Raw genomic sequence first — 14421 nt, forward strand, 5'->3', positions numbered from 1 at the left:
AAAATATATGACTGCCATATGAATTCATGAATCTAAAAGAGACATATACCAAATATTAGGGGAAGGATTGAACATGTGATGTTTATAGATGATCATATTGAGGTAAAAAAACCCTCTAAAAATAGCGTGTGATGTAATATACCATAATGAGGCACCATTCTAAATATTGACAATACCCGAAAAGTCCTCAATTAATACTACAGCAGTAAATATGGTATGTGTAAATAGTACAAAGATTTCCATACTGAACCGTGAAATATTGGGCAATATGGTGTCAAATAAGATTACAAACATGGTAATATACAGAATTGGTCATTGCCTATATATACTTAACCATTCAAAACCAATGGTTAGACAAATCCAATACATGTATAGTAGTATACAAAGTATGTCATTGCCTATATAAACATAATCTTTCAACACCAATGGTTAATCAAATCGAATTCAGAATTGAAGCCATTGTGGACCTGTGTGCATAACTTAAAGATCCAAAAGGCTTCTTGTCGTGCTAAAATAGCACTCTTATCTCCTCCTCTTGGTGGTCACCTAATGGCTTCAATTGTTCGCCACTTAAATGTCCTGACCTCTCCACCATGTACCTTTAAGAAATGCCTAAATAGCTCAGAGCAAGGCTTTTTGTTCTTAATATAGCCATGGTGTTCTCGCATTCGTGTGCACACATCCATTGTAGTCATGCCTATGTATGATGGGTTGTACACTCTATGAGATATACTACATGTGAGGTGGAGCATTTGATACAACCATTTGTTTCGTAGGTCTGATCGGTGACACGGGAATAAAATCCCCTGCCTTCCGTTAGATAGTCACAGGCCTTGCATCTAGATACCCCACACTTGATTGCGCCGTTTACACTCAGCCATGTGGTGTCTCTCTGTCCTTTTGGGAGCTGACTTGGGGAAAGGATATTACCTAGGGTTTTATTCCTGGAGTAAACACATTTGAAACCTTGTTCAACGGTGCACTTCAGTTGTTTGTCCCCATATAGAATTGGAAAATATTTTTTCAAAATCTCACAAATTCCATAGAAATCAGAGGAGTATTGCGTTATGAAAAGGGTTTGTTGCTCAAGGGTTTATGTTGAAATGTGTCTCTCCTTTCCATTTTGGCCACTCCTTTGGGCACATTTTTTACCAATTTCTGGTGATACCCTCTCTTTAGTAATCTATGCTCAATGGTAACACTTGCCTTACGGAAATCCGATTTCCTGTTGCTAATTCTTTTTGCTCGCAATAGTTGCCCTTTAACAATGCCTTTAAAGACATGTTTCGGTGTGCACTATTATTGTGCAGGAAAGTGTTACCCGATATCGGTTAACGATAGAGTTTGGTAATAATTATACCAGATGAGGGATCACCTTTGAGAACAATATCCAAGATATTTGTTTCAGATTTTCGCCATTCATAGGTGAAATTCACAACATTTTCACTTTTATTCAGATAATCAACAATCTTTTTGGCTGTTGTATCATCAGAGGACCAGACAATTAACAAATTGTCAATGAAACTTTTATAAAATCAAATATGTGAGGCAAAAGGATTACTATCTGCGTAAACAAACTTTGTCTCAAGCCACCCCATAAAGATATTTGCATATGAGTGGGCAAATTTTGCCCCCATGACTGTGCCTTCTTTCTGCAGATAGTAAACTCCCTCAAACAAGTAGTTGTGCCTAATGATCCCTGAATCATAAGATCAAATGTTTCCATTTCTAAGCCACGGTTTAGTAATTGCTAATTTATAATCATGTTTTGTCATATATTTGTGTTTAATACCTGTAGATTTATTACTTTCATATATATATATATGCTTATAATTATATGGTTCTCCTTTTCTTTATACTCACCTTAGAGAGTCTATAAATTAGAGTGTCCTATTGATATCTTTTAGTCAGGTACAATTTTAGATTGACTATTTTGATAGTGGCACATATTTTTATTTAATAGAGAGTGGCAGGTACTGTGGGAGTTTTTCATGTTGCTCTGTTGGCATTTCCTAATATCCTAATAAGAGCTCAGATTTAGTCCTGTTTTCTATGCTGATCCCTCCCTCTGGTAATATAGTTTAATACTGGCCTGTCAGCGGCCGGGACAGCAAAAAGCATATTCTTAGTCTTTAGAATCTAAAGGGAGTCTCACCAATTATGTCCGGATAAGATTTTATGCCCTTTTTCATGTTAACTTGAAAATTGTTGTTCTTTTGGGGCTGTTTTTATATCTGTGTAAATTTGATTAATAACGGTAGAAGCACTCATATTGACAGTGCACAAATATATGCCTCAGTTGGAGACATATACTACTTGATCCCCGCTATAATTGTGACCTTTCACTAATTTGATTGCTGGTATAACTAAAATATAGCATCTCCTAGGCCATCATAGCCACTAAGTTTCACAATGTGATGATCATTTGCACTTAAGAATTATTATGCCAGGCTCCTATTGTTTGCCTATTTTATATGTTTTGATGAGGTTTAAGCTAGTCCCTCTTAGACTGTTCTTTAATACGGAGTAAACTATTTACAAACAGTAATTCTAACGGGTTGGGCCCACAAATGTCCCTTTATACCCCAAATTTGAAACCTGTTGATTAGAGTACCTTACCACCGCCACACACTGAATAGGTTACTGTAACACAGGAACAGGAAAGAATTAACTCAAATAAGGCAAACTAAATAAACACGCTAAAATGGTTCATTCTTAGTGCACCTGTGATACCGGTGAGTGCTAAATAAACAAACCACACTTAATTTAAAAATAAAGAAAAAAATCATAATTTGTAAAAGTGCCCAAAATTGCTAAAAAAAAAACCTACTAATATAAGGTGTATGTATGGTGTACAAATATATGTCCCCAGATTATGTGAAGCAGTACTTGCCTATCAGAACCTTCATTCACTGTGATCACCTCAGCTATAGCAACTTGCTTTTAGTAGACAAGCCCATCCTAGGAAGTGCAAGCACAATGCCAAGGACCTAAACGAGTAACAGCATTTGGAACCCAGAGGATTGGTGGGCAAATCTATATTTCAAATGGGAGGCCTGTGATATTTCTCACTGAGAAAAGACCTTTCATTGCCTGGCTGATAACTCCTTGTCTACCCCTCTGACCGACAGGATATACTGAGGCACAAATGGGCAACAAATGGTTAAATAAAGAGTACAGTCATAAACGGTATGGCAGCTAACTTGCTTTAAATACATGAATATGAAGGGCTAAAAACACCCAAAGGAAGATATTGGTGTTAATGAAGAACTAGAACTTTCATTGCAAAGCTATTGCAGTAACCCTCAAAGGATCAATAAAGCAATCTTTACAATGTGATTAGTATGAAACTGAAAAACTGTCTTTATAGCTGGAAAACTGCAGTGGATTAAAGAGCATACACAAAAAGAGAATATGTCTAAAGACATCATCTCCTTAAAGGCTATAAACTATTTCAAAATAGACCAAATATATTCATTGAGGTTCATTAAGGCAAAATAACTCAAAATACAACAATCTTGTGGGAAAAATGGGTGACAGTAATCACTTCCAGGGCAGCAGCCTTCAAACCAAATTGTAAACCCCAAAATCAAACATTGAATAAAAGATTCCTGACTTCATAATCTAGGCATTATTTTTTATGTAGTTCACAAGGAAAATTACTAGCAAAAAATACCAGTTTGATTTAAGAAAATATCTTTTGGTCACAATGTCTTCAAATTAAAAGAGACTTAAAACACTAAAAATACTTTATTAATATAACAATCAGATATGGGGATGCCAAGATCTAAGAAACATATATAAAATGAGCAACCTGATTCCAGAAAACAAATCAAAAGTAGAATCCAATCAAAAAGGAAGAACCACAAACTGAAGGCTCATCTTAGAGTAAAGCGACACAACAGTGATATTTATTAAAAACTCTAGCTGACAAACGGAGCTTACTTCTTCAAATGTTGTTCATCAAGATGACTTCTTCTGCTGAAAGGAAAACTGTACATTATGCTGAACATACTAACTACAGAAGACTGGAAAGATGAGCATTATCAACAGATTCATGTAAACATCCACTGCAAATGTGATCTACCTGTATTTAAAAAGTGTTATTATAGTCACTAATTAAATAAAAGAATGTCTACATATTTCCTCCCATAATTCTCTGTTTCACCATAATGTGCCCAGCAACCCTGGTAGAGCTGTTTTAATCAATGTGTAAGCATATTCTACTTGGCTTTATGTTGAAACAAGCTATTAAAATAATTTTATCTTGGGTCAGGGTGTTTGCTAACCATCTAAATGTGAAGGTCGGCAAACAGAATTTAACTTCTTGACTCTGACTCAGTGAGACGCAGGCTGTACCTCTATACATAGCTTTTAAATCTGAAAGTTTTCTCCTTCACAGAGCATAAAATATCAAGTCTATGGTATATCTTGCAACGATCACTAAACTTAATGACAGAACAAAAAGTGCTCATTTATTAAAATGTTATCATCATATTAGAGAAGAGTAATTCAGGAACTGGGAAAACAATACGGGTACATAAATTGTTTTAAAGAGTCATTGTGGGTATTTATTAGATATGTATGTTCAGAGGTTTTGGATACCTCTGAATGCAAACAAATGCGGATGCCAAATTTATTTTTGCGATACTGCAAACTACTAGGATATGTGCAAATTCAGATCTTTGTGTCTTGCGGTTTCACAAGCATAAATTTGACTCCGGAAATAGCTGAACGGAAAAAGCAGCCCCTTTCTTCCGCATTCAGAGCTTTCTGAAACCTCTGAATGCACATATCTAGTACTGATTAAGAAGTAAAGGCATCTTATAACCACTTTAAAATACACGGTTTTAAATGCACAAATTATTTTAAGATTTAGAAAATCTGAATTTTTTAGGCCTAAAATATCTTTAAAAAAAATAAAATGGGGGGCGTGTCCTAGCAGCGACTGTGGATGGTCGCATCTTCTTAGTGCTCCTGCAGATCACCCAACAATCCGCCGGTGGAGGGTACTTTTTACAGAGATTCAATAAATAAAAAGATCAGCACTACTGGTACAGAGGTTTGGCAGGCATTATTTGGATTACTCTCTGTATTTATGACGCCGGAACACAAGAGTGGACAGTAAAGGCCTGGAGCGGCGGCTCAGGACAGGCAGCGCTACCCCCCTTGGTTTACCGAGGGTAATTGTCAAGACTGGTATTAATAAAATATAAATTTCTCACATCTTTTCAGCTTTTTAGCACAAAAGAGATTTCCCTAATACTAGACAACCTGAGGACATCAGGAAATCTAATACTGCGCAACAAATATGGCTGCCGTGATAGAAGCTACCTATCTGAACCGCATTGATGAGATAATGGAGAAAATGGAACAGCGCTTTATGGATCTATTGCAAAGGGCTCCTTGGGACTTTTTAATGCAATCGCACATGACATATTTCAACTTAGAGAACGGAGTGAAAGATGAAGAGGCGACAGCAGTGGGTGTTGGAACCGCGGTTAAGGGCGCTCCCGCAGTCTCCCCTACACAAAGCAAAAGGGAAATTTATGTTAGCACAGAGTCATCTCCCCAGACTTCATCTCGAAAGAAGCTGCCCCAGCAAGCTAACAAGCCGCAAGCGACTGACAAGCAACGGAGGAGCCCTATCTCCAAAACACCTCTCAGTACTGCTCCAACATTTAAATACAGGAATGGTGTCAAGAAGCTCAGCACCTTAAACCAAGTAGACTTGTGGCTACACAGTCATGAAATGGAAGCACCCCTTGATCGGGGAAACAGAGGAGATTCCCGGTTTGGTATATATAACGATAACACATCATCCTTAAAGGAAATGGCTCTACTTTGGCAATTGGATGTACCGTTTTACCCCGGCAGCATTGACTAACAGATAGTCTATAATGCAGTATTGTTGGGACAAGCTAAAGCCAGCCTGAGGACTTACTGGTATCGATAAATATTGATTTATATTGTTGGTTTAAAAATGTTTTAATCTTGTTTACCTATGTTTGTACTCTCGCGACTGTACAGGATGTTGCCTTCTTACTTATAACTTCAGGTGGCCACATGCACTGTCACTGAAGCAGGCTACAAGGGAGCCTTAGAACTAAATATATATTTATGGTGAGGTGGAGGCACAGGGAATGCATCAATATCCTTCAATGTTTCTGTGTGTTTCCTGCGGGGTTTTGTGGGGGGCCCCAAGGGTGACACAAAAATATATTTGAAAAAGGGATTCGCATTGCAAACGCTGCCTCAGAGCAATGTAAGGAACAAAGGTTAGCAACATTAGTGCTCCTTCTGCGGTCTGCGGCCGGGACCGCTGATGGGAGCTTACTTACCAACCATTGCTATTAATATGAGCTACACCTAAAAAGAAAGCTTTATAAGCCAAATCATATATTTCTACTTTCCGCCTAGGGCGGGACACTCAATACTCTGCTGAAGGTGTGTGTATGCAGTCACTCAGGCCTAACAATGTGAATCGTGTAAGCTGGGAAACAGGTTTTGTGCAGATGTGTTTCTTGTTGTTTCGTTATGAAGTTCAATATTTAGATCACAAAATGGTTACTTACCTCTGTGAGATGTAAGCTAATATAACATCCAGTCCTGACCGGTGCACCTATATCAGCACTTCACAGAAACAAGTAGTTTCATAATGTCTTTAAACAAGGTGCTAGGCGTTTATATGTCAATTTTTCTTTATGTTTTATGTTTGATAATACCCCTGGAATATATTTAAAAGTAAGCACAGGCCCAAGAGAGGCCTACATCTCAGTTATAGGGGGCTAGTAAAAGAGCTCTGCTGATATTGAAGATTAGCCACAGTCAGATTCGCTATAAATATTTTGCGGGTTAATATTCATCACTTAAGACATACACTGTTGTTTTTCCTACTATCATTTGGTTTTATATAGGTCCCCAATATCATACAACTTATTCAATTGCAAGTAAAGGGGACAATGTTGAGCTCTGTGATAAGGGGAAACAGGAAGCTATCTGATAATCATATGCAATGTGTTAGTTCTTTTCAGTTTTCCCACTGATACTGCATGTTTGAGTTTTTCTAATTTGTAACATTAATGATCTATACCATGTACAACTGCTTTATGATATGTAATCTTTCTGGACCATAATAAAGCTCTTTTGAAAACTAAAAAAAAAATAAAATAAAAAAAAAAAAAAAATGACCTAATAAGTTCTGGTTCTGGTCTGATAAACCAAACAATAAGCCAATCTCTGCTTCTGTAAGTGCGGTTACACTGGTGCAAGGATTTACTGTGTTTTTCAAGTCCCTCTTCTCTTTTTTTAGGTTACACCCTTAATTGGAATTGTTATATAAAAAGGGACTTGTGACCCACTGCGGAATATGGACAAGAGAACAGTAACTGGCTATTTTGTTTAATAGACTTTTCTGTTGGCATTTTATAGGCAGGTTTGTGTTTTTTATATGAAATATTATAGACTCCTATACAATCTATAGCAATAGTCAGACTTTGTTTTACACCATTACTAAAAAGGTTTTATAAGGGACCTTAAAGGGACACTGCAGTGAAAATAAACTTTTTGGATTCAGAAAGAGCATGCAGTTTTAAGACACTTTCCAATTTACGTCCATTATCAAATTTGAATATTCACACTTTCTGGGGATCAAGATCCTACTGAGCATGTGCACATGTACGTATAATAGTCTGTGATTGGCTTATGTCTGTCACGTGATGCAGTGGGCCAGAGCAAGGGAGAAAAATAATTGCCAAAAAAAAATCTAAGATTAAGTGCTATTGCATTGTCTTTTTATTATGTACTTGTTAATTATGTCATTCTACTGCATTAAGTGGTCCTTTAAACTAGTTGCATGATCTGTGTAAGTTCAGTTGTATCTATTTAAACCAAACTTAGACAAAAATTACATTGTAATGCAAAAACTACACATTCGTTAGTGCGTCATTTCTGCAGTACAAATGTCCCTAATTGTGTTATGGCAACCAGCAGAAAAACAAAATTTATGCTTACCTGATAAAATTTCTTTCTTTTGCGATGTACCGAGTCCACGGATTCATCCTTACTTGTGGGATATTGTCCTTCCTGACAGGAAGTAGCAAAGAAAGCACCACAGCAGAGCTGTCTATATAGCTCCCCCCTTAACGCCACCCCCCAGTCATTCGACCGAAGGCCAAGGAAGAAAAGGAGAAACTATAAGGTGCAGAGGTGACTGAAGTTTACATAAAAAATACTATCTGTCTTGAATAGACAGGACGGGCCGTGGACTCGGTACATCGCAAAAGAAAGAAATTTATCAGGTAAGCATAAATTTTGTTTTCTTTTGCAAGATGTACCGAGTCCACGGATTCATCCTAACTTGTGGGATACCAATACCAAAGCTTTAGGACACGGATGAAGGGAGGGACAAGACAGGAACCCAAACGGAAGGCACCACTGCTTGCAAAACCTTTCTCCCAAAAATAGCCTCCGAAGAAGCAAAAGTATAAAATTTGGAAAATTTGGAAAAGGTAAGAAGCGAAGACAAAATTGCAGCCTTACAAATCTGTTCAACAGAAGCATCATTTTTAAAAACCCATGTGGAAGCCACCGCTCTAGTGGAGTGAGCTGTAATTCTTTCAGGAGGCTGCTGTCCAGCAGTCTCATAAGCCAAACGGATGATGCTTTTCAGCCAAAAGGAAAGAGAGGTAGCCGTAGCCTTTTGACCTCTACGCTTTCCAGCATAGACAACAAACAAAGAAGATGATTGGCGAAAATCTTTGGTTGCCTGCAAATAAAACTTCAAGGCACGAACCACGTCCAAGTTGTGCAACAGACGTTCCTTCTTAGAAGAAGGATAAGGAAACAGAGAAGGAACAACAATTTCCTGATTGATATTCCTGTTAGAAACAACCTTAGGGAGGAACCCAGGTTTGGTACGCAAAACCACCTTATCAGCATGGAAAACAAAATAAGGCGAGTCACATTGTAATGCAGATAGTTCAGAAACTCTTCGAGCTGAAGAGATAGAAACTAGAAACAGAACTTTCCAAGATAGAAGCTTAATATCTATGGAATGCATGGGTTCAAACGGAACCCCCCGAAGAACTTTAAGAACTAAATTTAGATATCTGTCCCTTTAAAGGAACTAGCGGACAATCCTTTCTCCAATCCTTCTTGGAGAAAAGACAAAATCCTAGGAATCCTGATCTTACTCCATGAGTAGCCTTTGGATTCGCACCAAAAAAGATATTTACACCATATCTTATGATAGATCTTCCTGGTGACAGGCTTTCGAGCCTGAATCAAGGTATCTATGACCGACTTTGATAAAATCAAGCGTTCAATCTCCAAGCAGTCAGTTGCAGAGAAATTAGATTTGGATGCTTGAATGGACCTTGAATCAAAAGGTCCCGTCTCAGTGGCAGAGTCCATGGTGGCAGAGATCACATGTCCACCAAGTCTGCATACCAAGTCCTGCGTGGCCACACAGGCACTATCAAAATCACAGAAGCTCTCTCCTGTTTGATTCTAGCAATCTGACGCGGAAGGAGAGGGAATGGTGGAAACACATAAGCCAGGTTGAACAACCAGGGTACTGCTAGAGCATCTATCAGTACTGCCTGAGGATCCCTTGACCTGGATCCGTAACGAGGAAGTTTGGCGTTCTGACGAGATGCCATCAGATCCAATTCTGGTGTGCCCCATAGCTGAACCAGTTGAGCAAACACCTCCGGATGGAGCTCCCACTCCCCCGGATGAAAAGTCTGACGACTTAGAAAATCTGCCTCCTGCTTAGAGCCAGCAAAGAGAATGACTGGGGGTGGAGTTAAGGGGGGAGCTATATAGACAGCTCTGCTGTGGTGCTCTCTTTGCTACTTCCTGTCAGGAAGGACAATATCCCACAAGTTAGGATGAATCTGTGGACTCGGTACATCTTGCAAAAGAAATACATGTAACATACCTCCAAACATTTGTGGCTAGGTATTAGGGACTCAGGAGCTTGAGGTGGACCTTCACCATTTTGTGGGCAGGGCTATATTGGGAGGGGCCACAGGTAGAATAATAAAAATGTCAGGGTGGTTTGTGGGTGGTCTGAGTGATATATGGACGGGATCTAAGCTAAATTCTGCAAACATATGGCTGTCTCAGAGGTACAAACCTCACAATTAGGGACAGTCCCGCTTAAATAGGGACAGTTGGTAGGGCTGATGTAAAATAATATCCACATGTTAAACATATATATATATATATATATATATATATATATATATATATATATATATATATATATATATATATATATATATATATATATACATACATACACAGGGAGTGCAGAATTATTAGGCAAGTTGTATTTTTGAGGATTAATTTTATTATTGAACAACAACCATGTTCTCAATGAACCCAAAAAACTCATTAATATCAAAGCTGAATAGTTTTGGAAGTAGTTCTTAGTTTGTTTTTAGTTATAGCTATTTTAGGAGGATATCTGTGTGTGCAGGTGACTATTACTGTGCATAATTATTAGGCAACTTAACAAAAAACAAATATATACCCATTTCAATTATTTATTTTTACCAGTGAAACCAATATAACATCTCAACATTCACAAATATACATTTCTGACATTCAAAAACAAAACAAATCGGTGACAAATATAGCCACCTTTCTTTGCATGGACACTCAAAAGCCTGCCATCCATGGATTCTGTCAGTGTTTTGATCTGTTCGTCATCAACATTGCGTGCAGCAGCAACCACAGCCTCTCAGACACTGTTCAGAGAGGTGTACTGTTTTCCCTCCTTGTAAATCTCACATTTGATGATGGACCACGGGTTCTCAATGGGGGTTCAGATCAGGTGAACAAGGAGGCCATGTCATTTGATTTTCTTCTTTTATACCCTTTCTTGCCAGCCACGCTGTGGAGTACTTGGACGCGTGTGATGGAGCATTGTCCTGCATGAAAATCATGTTTTTCTTGAAGGATGCAGACTTCTTCCTGTACCACTGCTTGAAGAAGGTGTCTTCCAGAAACTGGCAGTAGGACTGGGAGTTGAGCTTGACTCCATCCTCAACCCGAAAAGGCCCCACAAGCTCATCTTTGATGATACCAGCCCAAACCAGTACTCCACCTCCACCTTGCTGGCGTCTGAGTCGGACTGGAGCTCTCTGCCCTTTACCAATCCAGCCACGGGCCCATCCATTTGGCCCATCAAGACTCACTCTCATTTCATCAGTGCATAAAACCTTAGAAAAATCAGTCTTGAGATATTTATTGGCCCAGTCTTGACGTTTCAGCTTGTGTGTCTTGTTCAGTGGTGGTCGTCTTTCAGCCTTTCTTACCTTGGCCATGTCTCTGAGTATTGCACACCTTGTGCTTTTGGGCACTCCAGTGATGTTGCAGCTCTGAAATATGGCCAAACTGGTGGCAAGTGGCATCTTGGCAGCTGCACGCTTGACTTTTCTCAGTTCATGGGCAGTTATTTTGCGCCTTGGTTTTTCCACACGCTTCTTGCGACCCTGTTGACTATTTTGAATGAAACGCTTGATTGTTCGATGATCACGCTTCAGAAGCATTGCAATTCTAAGAGTGCTGCATCCCTCTGCAAGATATCTCACTATTTTTTACTTTTCTGAGCCTGTCAAGTCCTTCTTTTGACCCGTTTTGCCAAAGGAAAGGAAGTTGCCTAATAATTATGCACACCTGATATAGGGTGTTGATGTCATTAGACCACACCCCTTCTCATTACAGAGATGCACATCACCTAATATGCTTAATTGGTAGTAGGCTTTCGAGCCTATACAGCTTGGAGTAAGACAACATGCATAAAGAGGATGATGTGGTCAAAATACTAATTTGCCTAATAATTCTGCACTCCCTGTGTATATATATATATATATATATATATATATATATATATATATATATATATATATATATACACACATATATACACAGTGGATATAAAAAGTCTACACACCCCTGTTAAAATGTCAGGTTTCTGTGATGTAAAAAAATGAGACAAATATAAATCACTTCAGAACTTTTTCCACCTTTAATGTGACCTATAAACTGTACAACTTGATTGAAAAACAAACAAACTTCTAGGTGGAGGGAAGTAAAAATAAAAAAAACTGTAATAATATGGTTGCATAAGTGTGCACACTTATAACTGGGGATGTAGCTGTGTTTAGAATTGAGCAATCACATTAAAAATCATGTTAAATAGGAGTCAGCACACACCTGCTATAATTTAAAATGCCTCTGATTAACCCCAAATAAAGTTCAGCTGTTCTAGTAGGTCTTTCCTGACATTTTTTTAGTCGCAACCTACAGCAAAAGCCAAAGTTCGCAGAGAGCTTCCAAAGCATCAGAGGGATCTCATTGTTAAAAGGTATCAGTCAGGAGAACGGTACAAAAGAATTTCCAAGGCATTAGATATACCATGGAACACAGTGAAGACAGTCATCATCAAGTGGAGAAAATATGGCACAACAGTGACATTACCAAGAACTGGACGTCCCTCCAAAATTGATGAAAAAACGAGAAGAAAAACTGGTCTGGGAGGCTGCCAAGAGACCTACAGCACCATTAAAGGAGCTGAAGGAAAATCTGGCAAGTACTGGCTGTGTGATGCATGTGACAACAATCGCCCATATTCTTCATATGTCTGGGCTATGGGGTAGAGTGGCAAGACGGAAGCCTTTGCTTACGAAAAAAAAACATCCAAGCCCAGCTAAATTTTGCAAAAACAGATCTGAAGTCTCCCAAAAGCATGTCGCAAAAGGTGTTCTGGTTTGATGAAACCAAGATTAAACTTTTTGGCCATAATTCCAAAAGATATGTTGGGTGCAAAAACAACACTGCATATAACCAAAAGAACACCATACCCACAGTGAAGCATTTTGGTGGCAGCATCATGCTTTGGGTCTGTTTTTCTTCAGCTGGAACTGGGGCCTTAGTCAAGGTAGAGGGACATATGAAGAAAGATCTTCCTGCGCTAAAGGTAAAAAAATGACACTAAAGCTAAAACTCTATGGGTGATTCTCTTAAATAATAACTAAATTCCAATTATATTTAAAAAGATAGAGTTAATATTAATATTAAGTGACACTGAATTTAATTATATTTGATTTTAAAAGATAGAGTTAATATAATAACATATGACAACAAGTTTAAAAACAATAATTCAAATACATTCAAAATTGAACTAATAGGTTAGTGTACACAGTGAATTAGTGCATTAGTGTATATGAACAGTTCACACTAAATATAACATACAAATAAAGTAAAATAAAAATAAAATAAAGTAACAGTTAAATATATTCTAATATGCGGACAAGCAATTAGCTAAAAGCAAACACGGTTAGCATAAAAGCCAGGTACAGGGGAACAGACACATTTGTTCAAACAAAGTTGTACTATGCTGAAAATAATGCAAAAATAGTGCTATGCATTATTTTGCGTAATGCAGACAAAGTTGTGTTAAAAAAAAAAAACATTATATTGCATAAGCAGACTGTGTTATTATGCAGAAAACAGTCTCTTAGATAAATGTCTTTATCTCATATAGACTCCAATGCTGCATATGTGATTAAACAGATTTCTTCCAACAAAGTGTTACCACATCACTTTCACTTATGGAATCGAAGACTCTGTAAATGCAGATAGAGAAAAACTTTCCTCAAAATTATGCTGATAAGATTTCTATGAACCGCTCCGTTCCAGGGGGACGCTGTGTCCACGTCTAGTTTCCTCATCAGTTCAAAAGGCCGGGTTAGTGAGAATAGTCTGATGATACTGACTGCTGTGGCCTAACGTTGCCAAAAAAGAAGCAACGGGTTTCAGATAAGTCCTGTCTCAAGCTTCTAATGAAATAGCAGCATAGAGGCTCCTTTTATAGCGGAGCAGAAAATCATTTAAAGCGATATCTCACAAATTGTATCAAAAGGCTCCTATTAACAAAAAATACATATAAAGGCTAATATAACCTAAAATATTTTTAAATATGCAAATTTTAAAATATAAAATGTAATTTAAAATTTAAAATGTTTTTTTTTTGCAAAAAATCATCAGATTTAGTTTAAAAAATGTATTTGTTTTTTTTACAAAAAGATATTACAAAAAAAAAGAGAAAAAAGGTGATTTGATACATTATGTTCAATACCAGTTCCACAACAGTAAATAGTAAACTACTCACAATAGTTTTAACATTAAAAGTGAACCACAAATACAAATGCAATAGTTAAAAGCACCAAAAGTAGAAATACCTAAAACCTTAAAAATATTTTTTTATATCTTTAAGAAAAGTCTAGTCTAATATCCAAATCTATAAAAAAGAGAATTTATGCTTACCTGATAAATTTATTTCTCTTGTGATGTATCGAGTCCACGGATTCATCCATACTTACGGGATATTCTCCTTCCCTACAGGAA

The 14421-nt window shown here is 37.6% G+C and overlaps 1 protein-coding gene across 1 annotated transcript in view; it reads right to left on the reverse strand.

Moving 5' to 3' along the window:
- The window catches only part of MIPOL1 (mirror-image polydactyly 1), a 1201709-nt gene that overhangs the window by 1081857 nt on the left and 105431 nt on the right, over positions 1-14421 (reverse strand). The gene's annotated exons all lie outside the window — the stretch shown is intronic.

Source organism: Bombina bombina, chromosome 1 (assembly GCF_027579735.1).
Source record: "Bombina bombina isolate aBomBom1 chromosome 1, aBomBom1.pri, whole genome shotgun sequence".
NCBI lineage: Eukaryota > Metazoa > Chordata > Amphibia > Anura > Bombinatoridae > Bombina > Bombina bombina.